This window comes from Schistocerca piceifrons, chromosome 1, assembly GCF_021461385.2.
Source record: "Schistocerca piceifrons isolate TAMUIC-IGC-003096 chromosome 1, iqSchPice1.1, whole genome shotgun sequence".
NCBI lineage: Eukaryota > Metazoa > Arthropoda > Insecta > Orthoptera > Acrididae > Schistocerca > Schistocerca piceifrons.
Window position 1 is genome coordinate 334,656,855 of NC_060138.1, and position 14,021 is coordinate 334,670,875.

General features: G+C 43.5%; 1 protein-coding gene across 1 annotated transcript in view; it reads left to right on the forward strand.

Annotated features, from left to right (window-relative positions):
* Positions 1-3,755: 3,755 nt before the first annotated feature.
* Positions 3,756-14,021, forward strand: part of LOC124795837 (protein scarlet-like) — a 345,562-nt gene continuing 335,296 nt past the window's right edge. Inside the window, exon 1 of the mRNA XM_047259923.1 lies at positions 3,756-3,851. The gene's annotated coding sequence lies outside the window, so the exon portion shown is untranslated. The remainder of the gene's footprint in view (positions 3,852-14,021) is intronic.

Sequence of the window (14,021 nt, forward strand, 5' to 3'; positions counted from 1 at the left end):
AAGAGTATGGGGAAACATAATAGTAAGTCAATATTTTAAAGTGGCTCAGTATTGAATATTTGCCTAAAATTTTGAGAAGTTTTAATTCACCTCTTAAAGATTGGTCAGTATAATTTTTTCCCTGATGTGATCATTGGCTCAAAGTTAAGATTTAAAGTTTCCCTTTATGCCATTATTAGTGATTGTGTTAAAATTAAGCGTAAGTGTTGATTACTTTGTTCACACTGATCTGCTGGTTAGCAGAAGTAAGGGTATATATAATAATTGCAATTTGGTGTATTTAAATGAACTTAATCTACTTTTTAATTCTGATGGTAGTTACTCCCCGCGAAGTTGCGAGCTTAGAACAGTTAAGAAGCCGAACGCGTCATGGCAATGTCACACATTGTCCCTGAGGTATCAAGGGTGCCATAGTAAGAAAATTAATTTCATCTAATAATTGAACAAATAATTTATGGACATCTGAAGTTTATCCAGAACAAGTTGAGTCGCGCGAGTACGAAAGGTTGGTTCTGTAAACGTGCCACATGCTGCTATATGTTTTGCAGAACCTTAAGTCCTGTTGATCTTACGCTGAAGTACATTTTTAAGTATCTAAATTTTTTGTAAGTTTTATTAGTCTGATTTTTTTTTTTTTTTTTGCATTTTTGAATTTAGGTCCAGTGGATTGTTGCCTTTAATTAAAATCTGCCTAAGCATTTATTCTGGTTCTGTGTTTTAAGGTTGTGTTATCTGAGAGTGATTCAGATTGCTGAGCCTGTTCTGCAGAGCGATTTAGTTACTCGTTCTATGCGTGTTACCACTGCATGTTTGGAATATTTTGCCAAAATAAAAAATATATTTTTGCTATATCTTCAGCTTGTGTTTAGTCCTTCCATTCAAGCAGCCGTATCCTGCTGTCATCCACATCATTTTCCCTGTGGAAACTAGTACAAGGTTGGAAGTGGGTATAAAGAGGTGCTTGTTGATGTGTCTGCAACGATTTTAAGTTATTACGTGAAGCTCAGCAGTTCTGCCGTGTTTCATATTCGTCCATGTTCAATAGGGATGGTCCCACAGATTTTTTTAAAAAATATTTTATTCTCCTTTGTAAAAAGTCAGTATAAATTTGAAAACTGAATAAATCACGGAATAACGTAGATACAGAGGTACAAATTGACACACATGCTTGGAATGACATGGGTTTTTATTAGAAAAAAAAATACAAAAGTTCAAAAAATGTCCAACAGATGGAGCTTCATCTGATCAGAATAGCAATAATTAGCATAGCAAAGTAAGACAAAGCAAAGATGATGTTCTTTACAAGAAATGCTCAATATGTCCACCATAATTCCTCAACAATAGCTGTAGTCGAGGAATAATGCTGTAAACAGCACTGTAAAGCATGTCCGGAGTTATGGTGAGGCATAGGCGTCGGATGTTGTCTTTCAGCATCCCTAGAGATGTCGGTCGATCACGATACACTTGCGACTTCAGGTAACCCCAAAGTCAATAATCGCACGGACTGAGTTCTGGGGACCTGGGAGGCCAAGCATGACGAAAGAGGCGGCTGAGCACACGATGATCACCAAACGACGCGCGCAAGAGATCTTTCACGCGTCTAGCAATATGGGGTGGAGCGCCATCCTGCATAATCATCGTACGTTGCAGCAGGTGTTTATCAGCCAGGCTGGGGATTATGCGATTCTGTAACTTATCGGCGTACCTCTCACCCGTCACGGTAGCAGTTACAAAGCCAGAATCACGCATTTCCTCGAAGAAACAAGGCCCGATAACGGTAGATGTGGTAAATCCAACCCATACCGTGTCTTTCTCGTCGTGCAATGGAGTTTCCACGACAGTTCTAGGATTTTCGGTAGCCCAAATTCTGCAGTTGTGGGCGTTGACAGACCCTCGTCGGTCCACAACACGTTACTCAACCAATCGTCATCTTCCGCCATCTTTTGAAACGCCCACACCGGAAATGCCCTCCGCTTCACTAAATCGCCAGGTAACAGTTCATGATGCCGATGGATTTTGTACGGATAGTATCGGAGGGTACGCGTAGGTGTCAACCAAACAGTAGTGTATGGAATGCCGGTGCGACGTGCGACTGCACGAGCGCTGACTTCCCCGTGCATAGACGAACCCGCTACAGTCTCTGTTTCTTCCTGGACTGTCTCAGCAGCATTACGCCTCGTGCTCGGTCGGCCACTACGGGGTCTTTCGTCTAAACAACGCATGGCTTCGAACTTCGAAATCATTCTCGCCACAGCTGCATTTGCCAACGGACCTTTACCTGTTCGAATCCCCTTCCTATGGCGATAGGATCGTAACGCTGAACTAGCACATTCCCCATTCTGATAATACAGCTTCACTAAAAGCGCCTTTTCATGTAACGTCAACATGCTGCGACTGCTGGCGCATCGGATTCTCTGCTGCTGCTGCTGCTGCTGCCTGACAGGGACAGAGGAGCCCCTTTGGGTCGGTGGAGTCTAAGCCGGAAGGCTATTCCTCCAAACTGACGTAGCGTGCGATGTGGCCTGACTTCCTGTTGGATGTCCTGTCAGTCTGCTGGGACGGTGTTCTGGACGTGCTGGCAACTCAGTGGTCGCGAAGCAGGTGAGGCCATCTGGTTGCGTTAAGACGCTGCACCTGGTGGCCCAGGGCTCGAAGGAGCGGATTTTCGGACTGCGCAGTCTTCTCGTAAAAGAGCCCGGCAGCCTGACGAAACCTGTCCCGAACAGTAGGGATGTTGGAGATTCGGTTAAGGTCGTCCATCGGGAAGTCCAGACGGAGGTGCAATGCCAGACGTAGAATTACGTTCTGAAGGCGTTGCAGGCGGTCGACGTGGGTCGCTGCAGCATTGCCCCAAACCACAGCGGCGTAGTCGATAAGCGGGCGTATAAGTGTAAGATAGAGCGCAACACCCAGTTCTGGCGGGAGCGCAGGTGTCGGATTGAGAAAGGGGTTGAGTTGAGTCATTCTACCCCTGACCTTTTTGACGATGTTGTCGATATTGTATCTCCATGTGAGCCCTCTATCCAGCGGCACACCCAGGTACTTAGCGGTATTGCCCCAAGGTACAGCGGTTCCCCTGATGGTGATCTGCGGTAGGTCGGCTGGGATACGCTGCTTGGTGATGAGGAGGGCTTGCGTCTTAGCCCCATTGAAGCTGAGGCGCAACCTCCTGGCCCACTGACTAAGTGTGTCAGCCGCTGCCTGCATGCGTCGTTGGAGCAGAGCTGCATTCATGCTGCGCGTGTACATCGCCGTATCATCAGCGTAGAGGGCGAGGTGGACCCTGTCCGTTCGCATCCGATTCTCTCTCTCATTACAGCTCCTTTTATACACGATTGTCATGCGCAGTCACTGACGTTTTGGTGTCCAGCGCCATCTGTCGGACATTTTGTGAAGTTTCTTTTTTTTTTGTTCTAATAAAACCCCATGTCATTCCAAGCACGTGTGTCAATTTTTACCTCTCTATCTACATTATTCCGTGGTTTATTAAGTTTTAAAATTTATACTGACTTTTTGATCACCCGGTATATATATGAAACTTGCTCAATTAAAAACAAATTATGTCCGACAATAAATCTGAAACAGAAGGAAGATACGTGCCACTCACTGGCTGTACGTGTATGCCTATAGTAGCCAAGGATACCGCGGCCGACCTGTCCTTGAGGCCTCGTTGTGCGGACGCGCCGCTGCAGCGCTACGTGAAGTTGCCGGCAGGTCCTGTTGGCGGCGCTGGCATCGTGGCCGCTGCATGCGCGAGGTGCCGTTGCGGCTTCCAGCGCTGGAACCAGTGCCACACCGTCCAGGCAGCTGTCGTGTGTGCACGACGTCCTGCAATTGTCACTTTGAAACAGGTACGCCGCTCGCAAAAGCCTCTGTTCGCTTACGCACTTACGCGATCTATACTCCGCCTTCCGGAGCTGGATATCTTTACGGGTATTCCGATCGAACTCTGTTAGAGTCAGTTTGTGAGCCCGCGTTACGTAACAATGGAAGTTGATGACTTACATAAACACATTGCAAACGCTACTCATATATGTCGGTTCGTGAATATCGCCTGAGTTTTACAAGTGTCCAATTCAGGTGGCAATTGCAAACCACTTCCTCTGATACTCCGATGTGCGTTGCGCTGTACTAGAAAATACCAATCGATGTAGGTGTCGGTGGGTGTTATATAACATTTGCGAGCTTCCTCCCCGCCAAGAAGTCAATTGTGAAATTTCAACTGTTTTACATGGGTAGTGGAGTGAAGTGACTATGTGCTTTGGCGAATGAAGAACAAACCGTGATTTATCGAGAGGGTGAATGACCTGGATGTAATTTCGGTTTAGTCACATGGAGTGATGAGCCAAACTCGCCGCTACTGCCAATCTCCATGTTCCTTCATAGATGCCAAATGTTTCCCTGAAGCAGAGAGAAGGAAGTAAAAAAAAAGGAAGCTGCAAATTCACAGTGCAATTTGTTTCCTCGGTGCCTTTGTGTTCCTGTAACTCTTAGGAAAGTGATGCTGTGTTATACGCTGATGATATCACTCTATGTCTTACAGATTTGCCTAAAGAACGTAGTGCAAAGCACGTAGCACTTGGGACCTGATTTTCCTCTTCTATTACGAACATTGCATACTTGATATTTTTGAATAATGAAAGTCACATTCTGTTGCGGAACAGAGCCGATTCGTTAATGCTGGTAATGATTATGGTTGCATGCGCAATACATTTTCGATTTTTCATCAACCTGTCTGTAATGAGATATCTATCAATCTATAAAGTAGGACGAAGACTGTGTGTCAAGACAAGCCGGGAAGTATCAGCATCGACACTTTTTAAGTATTTTTTATGTACTGATTCTGTTCGTCATGAATTTCTTACTTGTTATTCTATGTTATATTTTTAATGGTTTATTTTACGTTCTTAGTAAAAATGCTCTACAATTTCAAACATGTTCATATTCGAATATATTCTGCAAGCAATTGCAGTGTTTTCCACGTCCCCACTAACAACTATACAGTAGTTTAACTACGGTTTTATGAGGTTTTTTGTGCAATCTTTTGAATCATCATTTCAATGTTAAAGACAAACTTAAGTAAACTACAGACAGAATAAAGTACTTACATTTACTGAATAGAGACCCTCTGATGCGCAACGTGATTCTGAGCCAATAGGTGACACACTGTATGCATTTAGTCTACAACTTTTACGCTTAAATGTACTACTTCTAGAATTTGGACAACTTATTACGTTCGGGGTACACTGACGTACTCGGGTTTACGAAAGATATATAAAAAGAAGACTACGACCTTCACTGGGGGTTGTGCGCCACTCGAAATACGTTTCTTGGACCTGCTCTTTCTGTGCATTTTATAAAGAACGTCTCGCACTAAAATTTAATCTCTATGTCAGTACCTTACGCCTCCTCCTCTAAAGATTATTTGCCGTTAGAAAGTGCAATGAAGTGGCGTGATGGCCAATAGAGTACATCATACAAATTTATGTACTTTTCTGACTCATTGTCGTCTACGATATTTGCCATTATGATTGGTGCTTGAAATATATAGTACGAAATAAGAACCGGGGAGAAATAAGAAAAAAATCTGAATCATGGTTAGTAAAATTTTCATGGTCTAGAGGTAAGTAGGTTTGAAATCATCGTCAGCGTATTTTAAGGAGGGAGTATTAAAATGTTTCGTAGACTTGAATAAAAAATAGGCAGATCACGCCACTTGCGGTTGGATATTCAACTATAGATTTTAACAGGGTTACCTAGCCGACTAAGAGTTATATAACACGAGCCATGTGCATAAGCGTCTGGGAGGTGAGCGGATGTGGAGTTTGGAGCGCAGAGTACTTTTTATTCATTACAGAATTCTCGTAAACTTCTAGAGGTGAGTGGATAACCATCGGTCTTCCCTGAAAGAATAAGTTTTTTGTTTCGCCTATAAAATTTACTTTTTGTGGAATAACACATCTCCATACTTACCAACTCATTTACATAAAATATGGCAGTTTTAGAATCTTCCCCTCCCCCCCGCCCCCTTGCATAGATGTGTGCGGACTCCCATGATCATGTGTAACTGAAGAAATAAATAAGTTCTAAAGTAATATCGGCGACAAGAATCAGGGACAACGCCGAATTAAGCTGTGTGAAATGTGGCTGCATTCAAATCCGCGCTGCTGGGCGAGCATGGTGACGGAAACATCTTTAACTAATCTGAGGAGGATTCTCCGGACAGCACTTACACGGTAAATCAAGCTGGCACATATATTTCTGAAACTAATATTGACAATACAATTCGCTTTCCTTTTTTATTCTAGGCGTATTGGACTATTTTAAAAGTTGTTGTTGTTGTGGTCTTCAGTCCAGAGACTGATTTGATGCAGCTCTCCATGCTACTCTATCCTGTGCAAGGTTCTTCATCTCCCAGTACCTACTGCTACCTACATCCTTCTGAATCTGTTTAGTGTATTCATCTCTTGGTCTCCCTCTACGATTTTTACCCTCCACGCTGCCCTCCAATACTAAATTGGTGATCCCTTGATGCCACAGAATATGCCCTACCAACTCATCCCTTCTTTTAGTCAAGTTGTGCCACAAACTTCTCTTCTCCTTAATTCCATTCAATACCTCCTCATTAGTTATGGGATCTACCCAAATAATCTTCAACATTCTTCTGTAGCACCACATTTCGAAAGCTTCTATTCTCTTTGATAATCAGTCACTGTAATTCCATAGGTTCTATGTCTAAAATTATGAATATTTTGGCTGACCAGCCTTAAAGAGTTCAAAAACTGAAGCATTATCTTTATTCCACAAATGTTTTACATCTTTAATGCGGCCAGTGGACATCGCGGCCAGTGTGACTAAGTTACCAGTAGTAAGCTTGTCAGTAGTCTTGTGGTGTTGCGGGAAAAGAGGAAAAGACTTTACGAGCAGCACACTGTTCCTCTGCTGTCAGTGATCAGTGAGCAGAGCAGAGGGCAAGGGGAGCATAGCTCACGCCTAGAGTATGTCAGTGAGCCAAGTGCCTGGGTGGGGTAGGGTATATCACGTCCCTTAGTGTTGCCGTCAACAGTATTTTGTGTCCCTTGTAGAGCGTTCGTTAACCTCTCCGCCTACATTTGACCGGGCAGAATGAAATCGTAGTTGCAGATAATTCCAAACCAAGGGCAACCACCCAGGTAAAATACTTATACACAGTTTACAGAACTTTCAAGCAGTAAAATCCAGATGTTAAAATCGGCTAAAGTGATGAACATAAAGCTGATTGAAAGCTCGTTACTCCACTTCACTGTATGTATTAAAGTTCTTGTAGACTGCCATACCGGTTTCGCAACCTTTTGAGTAGTATCTTCTGGAGCATCTACTGATGTTACACGTAGCCATTGTAGTTTACAACTGATCGGGTGTGATGGTACATGTAGTTACCATAGTTTACAACTGATCGGGTGTAATGGTCGATGCCGACCAGTGTGTCGATACGACACACACCAGAGGTGGACGCATGTTTTAATTTTCACAGTTGCTGAGGATATTGCGAGTCGGCATCGCCATTACAACCCGGTCAGTCGTAAACTATAGTAACTACATGTAACATCAATAGATGCACCAGAAGATGCAACTAAAAATGTTACGAAACTTGCAGTGATATTCTGCAATCGTGTCAATAGACAGAGCTATGGTGGATTAACGAGCTTTCATTCAGCTACGTGTTCATCAGTGTTACCCATTTTAACATCTGGATTTTACTCCTTGAATGTTCTGCAAACTGCGTATAAATTGTAATTACTTTATATGCAGGGCGTGGACAAAGTGAAATTTTTAAAATGAATATCTACACACTGTAATTGTGAATATGAAGACGATGAACAGCGTTTCATTCAAAATTAAGCTTTTACGTAAGATATTCAAATCAAACAAGCAACTGGGCATTAAGTATAAACTTAAAGTATCATTACATATTCTCTTAGCAAAGCCTAACGAAATTATCTATTAATTTACAAGTCTGATAATTCAAAGAGTCTAGAACTTATCGGAATGGGAACTAATAAATAGTGTCGGCTTCTTTGTGTAATTATTGAAACGTCCCCTTAGAAAAATTTATGAGTGACTGTGCTGATAAACCTCTTACATTATTTGATCTTCAAACAGCTGAGCAGAACTGAACGTACACAGACATTTGTCTATTTACTTATTCTGATCAACACTAAACTGACACACAATATTTTTAGCGCAACCCAATCTGACTTTCAATAATCTCTACAAAAGAATGGCCCTGACTAACAATAACCTTTACCTTTCTTGAATCACTTACCTCACAAAAATATTCGTTACTCGAACTACTGAAATACAGCGAGCGCCAATACTGCCAGCTAAATAAAAGATTGTAACTACTGAAGGCACTAACTACTGATAGGCATAGTTAGCAAATGAAAGATTTTGATAGAGAACAAACAACGTATTACCTTAATAGTGTTCAGAAGTCATAATATCTATATCACTTCATGACATCCAGTCTTACAAATTTACTCTTTCTGATGGACACACGTCCAGATCATCCGTCTCAAAACTCCGCCATCTCTCTCCCCACATCCACCACTGCTGGCGGCTCACCTCCAACTGTGCAACGCTACGCGCTGTTAACATCCAAGTCCGCAGCTCGTAGTCGTGCGGTAGCGTTCTCGCTTCCCGCGCCCGGTTTCAGGGATTTTCTCTGCCTCGTGATGACTGGATGTTGTGTGATGTCCTTAGGTTAGTTAGGTTTAAGTAGTTCTGAGTTCTAGGGGACTGATGGCCATAGATGTTAAGTCCCATAGTGCTCAGAGCCACTTGAACCATTTTTTGTTAACAACCAACTGCCCAACACTACAATAGCGAATAACAATGCAAAGCAGCCACAGACTGCACGGAGGACAGCCAGTGATGTTCGTACAGAGCGCTACGTGGCGTTACCAATATAAAAACCTAAACAGCCTACTTACATTATTTTACCCTTTTTTAAATATTTTACATACAGCAATAAAAACTGTAGGATATCGTCTTCAACTGAAAGATAATCGCAGTTTGTAAACGATATAAGAGTTAAAATATTGATTGCAAAGATCGCTTCTAGCTGGTGCAGATACTGTATTACCATTTCTCTGAACTCAGACCTTAGTCTCCTGATTCATCACATCTTCGTGGGCCTTTGTCCCACTTCAACGCGGTGTCGGCCTTGTTTCTATGGATTTGTCGATGTTAGTGTCGGAGGGTGACCGGATGCCCTTCCTGTCGCTATCCTGTACCCCCCGGGATGGAATTAGTGTACCACAGTTGTCTGTGTCTAGTGTAAGCGATGAATTAGTGCGATCGTTGTCAAATGTCTGCGAGTCGTGTAACTGATGCGGGACATGGGGACCAGCCCGGTCTTCACCTAGTGGGATGGGGAAAACCGTCTAAAAACCACATCCATCAACGTAAATCCGCCAGGTGGATTCGATCTGGGGCCGGCGCGTCTACCCGAGTCCAGAAAGCAGCGCATTAGCGCTCTTGGCTAACCTGGCGGGTAGACCTTAGTCTCTCGATTACTAGAGAGAAATGGAAGGATAATACTTTCACTTACATTGTGCACTGTCCCGTATTGTGTTGAACATTTAGGCGAAAGAGACATCTTCCTCGCCAATAAAATGGAACGTAGAGGCAAGAAAGTTCGAAAACCTATATACGTGAACTGCAGTACAACAGCCATATGTGAGAGGTACGGAAGTTGTATCTCACTTACTCGGTCAATGCTGGCATGGTGACAAAGCATCTTAAGTAGAATCCGACAGGTCGAGCTACATCTCAAGAAAACTATATTACCGTGGATATTTTCAGACAAGCGAAGTGGTGCGGCAGTTGATTTACATCTACAAGATTACTCTACAATTAATACTTGAACATCTGACTGAGTGTTCATCACACCAACTTCAGACTATTTCTCTATCGTTCCAGTCTCGAAAAGAGTGCGGGAAAAGTGAACTCTTAGATCTTCCCCTGCGACCTGTGAGGTCACTCATTTTATTTCATGATTATTTCTCCTTGCGTAGGTGAGCTTCAACAAAATATTTTCGCATTTGGAGCAGAAAGATGGCGATTTAAATTTCTTCAAATGATCTCACTGCAACGAAAAACGCCTTTTTTAATGATTGTCACTAAAATTCACGTATCATATCCGTGACAATCTCTCCTTTTTCACGATAATACAAAACGAACTGCTGTTTTCTGAACTTTTCCGGTGTCCTCCGTCAGTACCACCTAGTAATGACCACATATCGTGCAATCGTACTCGAGAAGAGAACGGACGAACGTAATGGAAAAAAAAAAGTGTGGGGAGGGACCAAACTGCTGAGGTCGTCGGCCCCTAGACTTACACACCACTTAAACTAACTTATGCTAAGAGCAACCCATGCCCATGAGTAAGAGACAACTCGAACCTCTGCGCGGAAGGAGCCGCGCAATCCGTGACATGGCGCCTCAAACCGCGCGGCCACTCCGCGCAGCAAACGTGATGTAGGAAGTCTCATTAGTATACCTGTTGCTTCTTCTCAGCGGTGTGCTAACAAAACACAATATTTGGTTCGCATTCCCCACATCGTCATCTAAGTAAATGAAAACCCTATTGACAACTTTTAGATTTGTATGATTTATGGCGCAACCAAAATTTAACGAATTCCATTTTGTACTGATACTCGTGTGGATGACCTACGTAAATGAAGACCCTAGGTATTTAGTTGAACTGACAACTTTTAGATTTGTATGATTTACCGCGCAACCAAAATTTAACGAATGCCTTTTAGTACTAGTACTCATGTCGATGACCTAACACTTTCAATTATTTACAGCAAATTTCCACTTACCGCACCATACAGATATCTTGTCTGAATAATTTTGCGGTTGGTTTTGATCTCCTGGTGATTTTAGCAGACGGTAAATAACAGCATCATCTGCAAGCAATTTAAGGGGACTTCTCAGATTGTCTCGTAGATCATTTATCTAGATTAGGAACAGGAGAGGGCCTATGATGCTTCCCTGAGGACCGCCAGATATAAGTTCTATTTCATTCGATGACTTTCCGTCTTGTACAATACTACGGACTGTGACGTTTAGTGAAGGAACTTTAGTCTGAGGTGGTTTGGGTCTCAGTCGTCTTCTTGTGTTCACTGCACGTAAGAGAGTGTGAAGCAAAACACGCATGTTCCAATCTTACTTGAGTAATTTATGTCACGTGTCTCGTCCAATGATTCCTCTGACTGAACCATGTTTTTCTTGGTCTGGTGCACGGGAACCCGTTTTCGTGCTGCAGTGTTCGATACGGCTTGTACTACTAATTGTATGTGTTGTGGACTGGCCAGACAGCCAATCCACTATAACCGGTAGCCGAAAGGCACGCATTTAAGCTCACGGAGGATGGCGTGAGGTCTGGAACAGGACAAGGTCTTTATAGGAGCAAAAATAGTACGTAGCTTCTGGAATACTTAACTTTAATCCATAATTGGTGAACATCGGTCTGACGGTACATGCATCACAAGATAAATAGCAATTGATAATGGCGACTTGCTAGGTCGTAGCAAATGACGTAGCTGAAGGCTATGCTAACTATCGTCTCGGCAAATGAGAGCGTAATTTGTCAGTGAACCATCGCTAGCAAAGTCGGCTGTACAACTGGGGCGAGTGCTAGGAAGACTCTCTAGACCTGCCGTGTGGCGGCGCTCGGTCTGCAATCACTGATAGTGGCGACACGCGGGTCCGACGTATACTACCGGACCGCGGCCGATTTAAAGGCTACCACCTAGCAAGTGTGGTGTCTGGCGGTGACACCACAGTATGCTTCTGTTCTTGAAATGACAAGGAAGTAGGAATGAGGAAACTGCATAAGGACCAGTTTCCCTCCTTTGCAAGGCCATTTACTTCTTCGTTGTGTGAATAGGCAAGTGCCCCTTTCACCCCATTAGCTGAAAGGTTTTCTTTTCTTTTCAGGCTTTCATTATTTCCACCAAGTCGTAAATGTAGCTACTGACGTGAGATTTCCAGTCTGGTGCTCTAACTCGTTTACAACAGTTTTAGATTCATGAAATGTAATCGCAGTTGCGAATACGAACAACCACCACCAGTGTAAGGGAATGACGACAGTGAAAACCTCTGCCGGACTGGGACTCGAAGCCAGATTTCCTGTTTACGCGAGTGGTCGTCTTAATTGCTTTGGCTATCCGTGTACGACCCACGGTCACACCCGTACATGTGTATGTCGTCGTTCCTGCGTCGCAGCCTGTACTGCAAAACATTTGAATAAGTTTGAATTACTTATATTACACTCTTATAAATAATTACAGGTTGTTCATTTTCTCCCTTAGTTTGATGTGCAAAGTACAACGATTTACATTCGAATTCGATTGATAACAATGACAGTCGAAGATGTTTCAGACATGGCTGACGTTCTCTTTCGTTATCCTTTATTTGCTGCACATAGCTTGATGTCATCCACGTAAGATTGCTGCTTCGAAATTTAAAGTTTTGCGCTGACAGGTTTTAAGGCAAATCTAGTATTCGTGGAGTCGCACACAATACAGTGCAAGCTTCCGAATTACCACTGAAGATATGAAGACAGATGTTGTCAGACGCATTTCTCTTGAGTCGTTTATTGATACCTTACCATAACTCCACAAAAGCAGTGTCCAAATTCTTGAGGCTAACACAAGCACCTCGCAGGAGAAGCACGAAGAAAACTCCTCTTGCTCGTAAGAAGTTCGGGAAATCGTGAAATCTCTTACCAATAACACCGCAGTACCAGAAATTACCTTGCTTTCAATACCCGTTTGACATCACCTTTGTCATACTTGCCACACCGTTCAAGTCACGGAAAGGACGTCAGTTACGAATTAGAGCAATTTATTGAACTACGAGGGTGAGTCAAATGAAAACCTTAAATTTGTAATAACAAATCGTAATTTCGCGCCGTTATCCTGTAAGTTGGTAAGCGTGCTACAAACAGCGTGCAGAATGGCCTGTAGGCGGCAGCATAGTGCAGATACATACATACCGTCGCAGTATCAGTATAAAGATGGCCGCCCCACATGCGACTTGCTACCAGGGGAGAACAGCGTTCTGTTATTCGGTTTCTGCGTAGTGAAGGTGTGAAACCTATTGAAATTTATCGACGAATGAAGGTTCAGTACGGTGATGAATGTTTGTCACAGCAGAAAGTCTACGAATGGAGTAGGAAGTTCACAAATGGCTCTGAGCACTATGGGACTCAACTGCTGTGGTCATAAGTCCCCTAGAACTTAGAACTACTTAAACCTAACTAACCTAAGGACAGCACACAACACCCAGCCATCACGAGGCAGAGAAAATCTCTGACCCCGCCGGGAATCGAACCCGGGAACCCGGGCGTGGGTAGCGAGAACGCTACCGCACGACCACGAGATGTGGGCAGTTCACAAATGATGTGACTTCAGTGGAAGATGCTCCTCGTCCAGGTGAGGCACAACGAGTTGTGACTCCACAGAACATTGCAGCAGTTGAAGCCATAGTGAAGGAAAACAGCCGAGCGACGCCGAATGGCATTGCAGCATGTTTACAGATTAGTCACGGGTCAGCACACCACGTTGTGCATGATGTGCTCCAGTTTCACAAAGTGTCTGCAAGATGGGTGCCACGGCAGCTGACTCCTGAAATGAGAGAACGACGTGTTGATGCTTGCGAAGAACTTGATGCTTTGAACGAGAAGGTGATGGCTTCCTTGCAAGAATCGTTACTGGGGACGAAACCTGGGTTCACTTCCACCAACAGTCCTCATCATGAAAACCAAAGAAGTTTCGAACAGAACCATCAGCAGGGAAGGTTATGCTGACTCTCTTTTGGGACGAAAAAGGCGTCATTTTGGAGCATTACATGTCTAGAGGGACCACTGTCACCAGTGCATCCTACACAGATCTCCTAAAAAAATCATCTGCGGCCTGCAATGAAATCAAAGCGACGTGGATTGCTGTCAGCAGGTGTCCTTTTGCAAC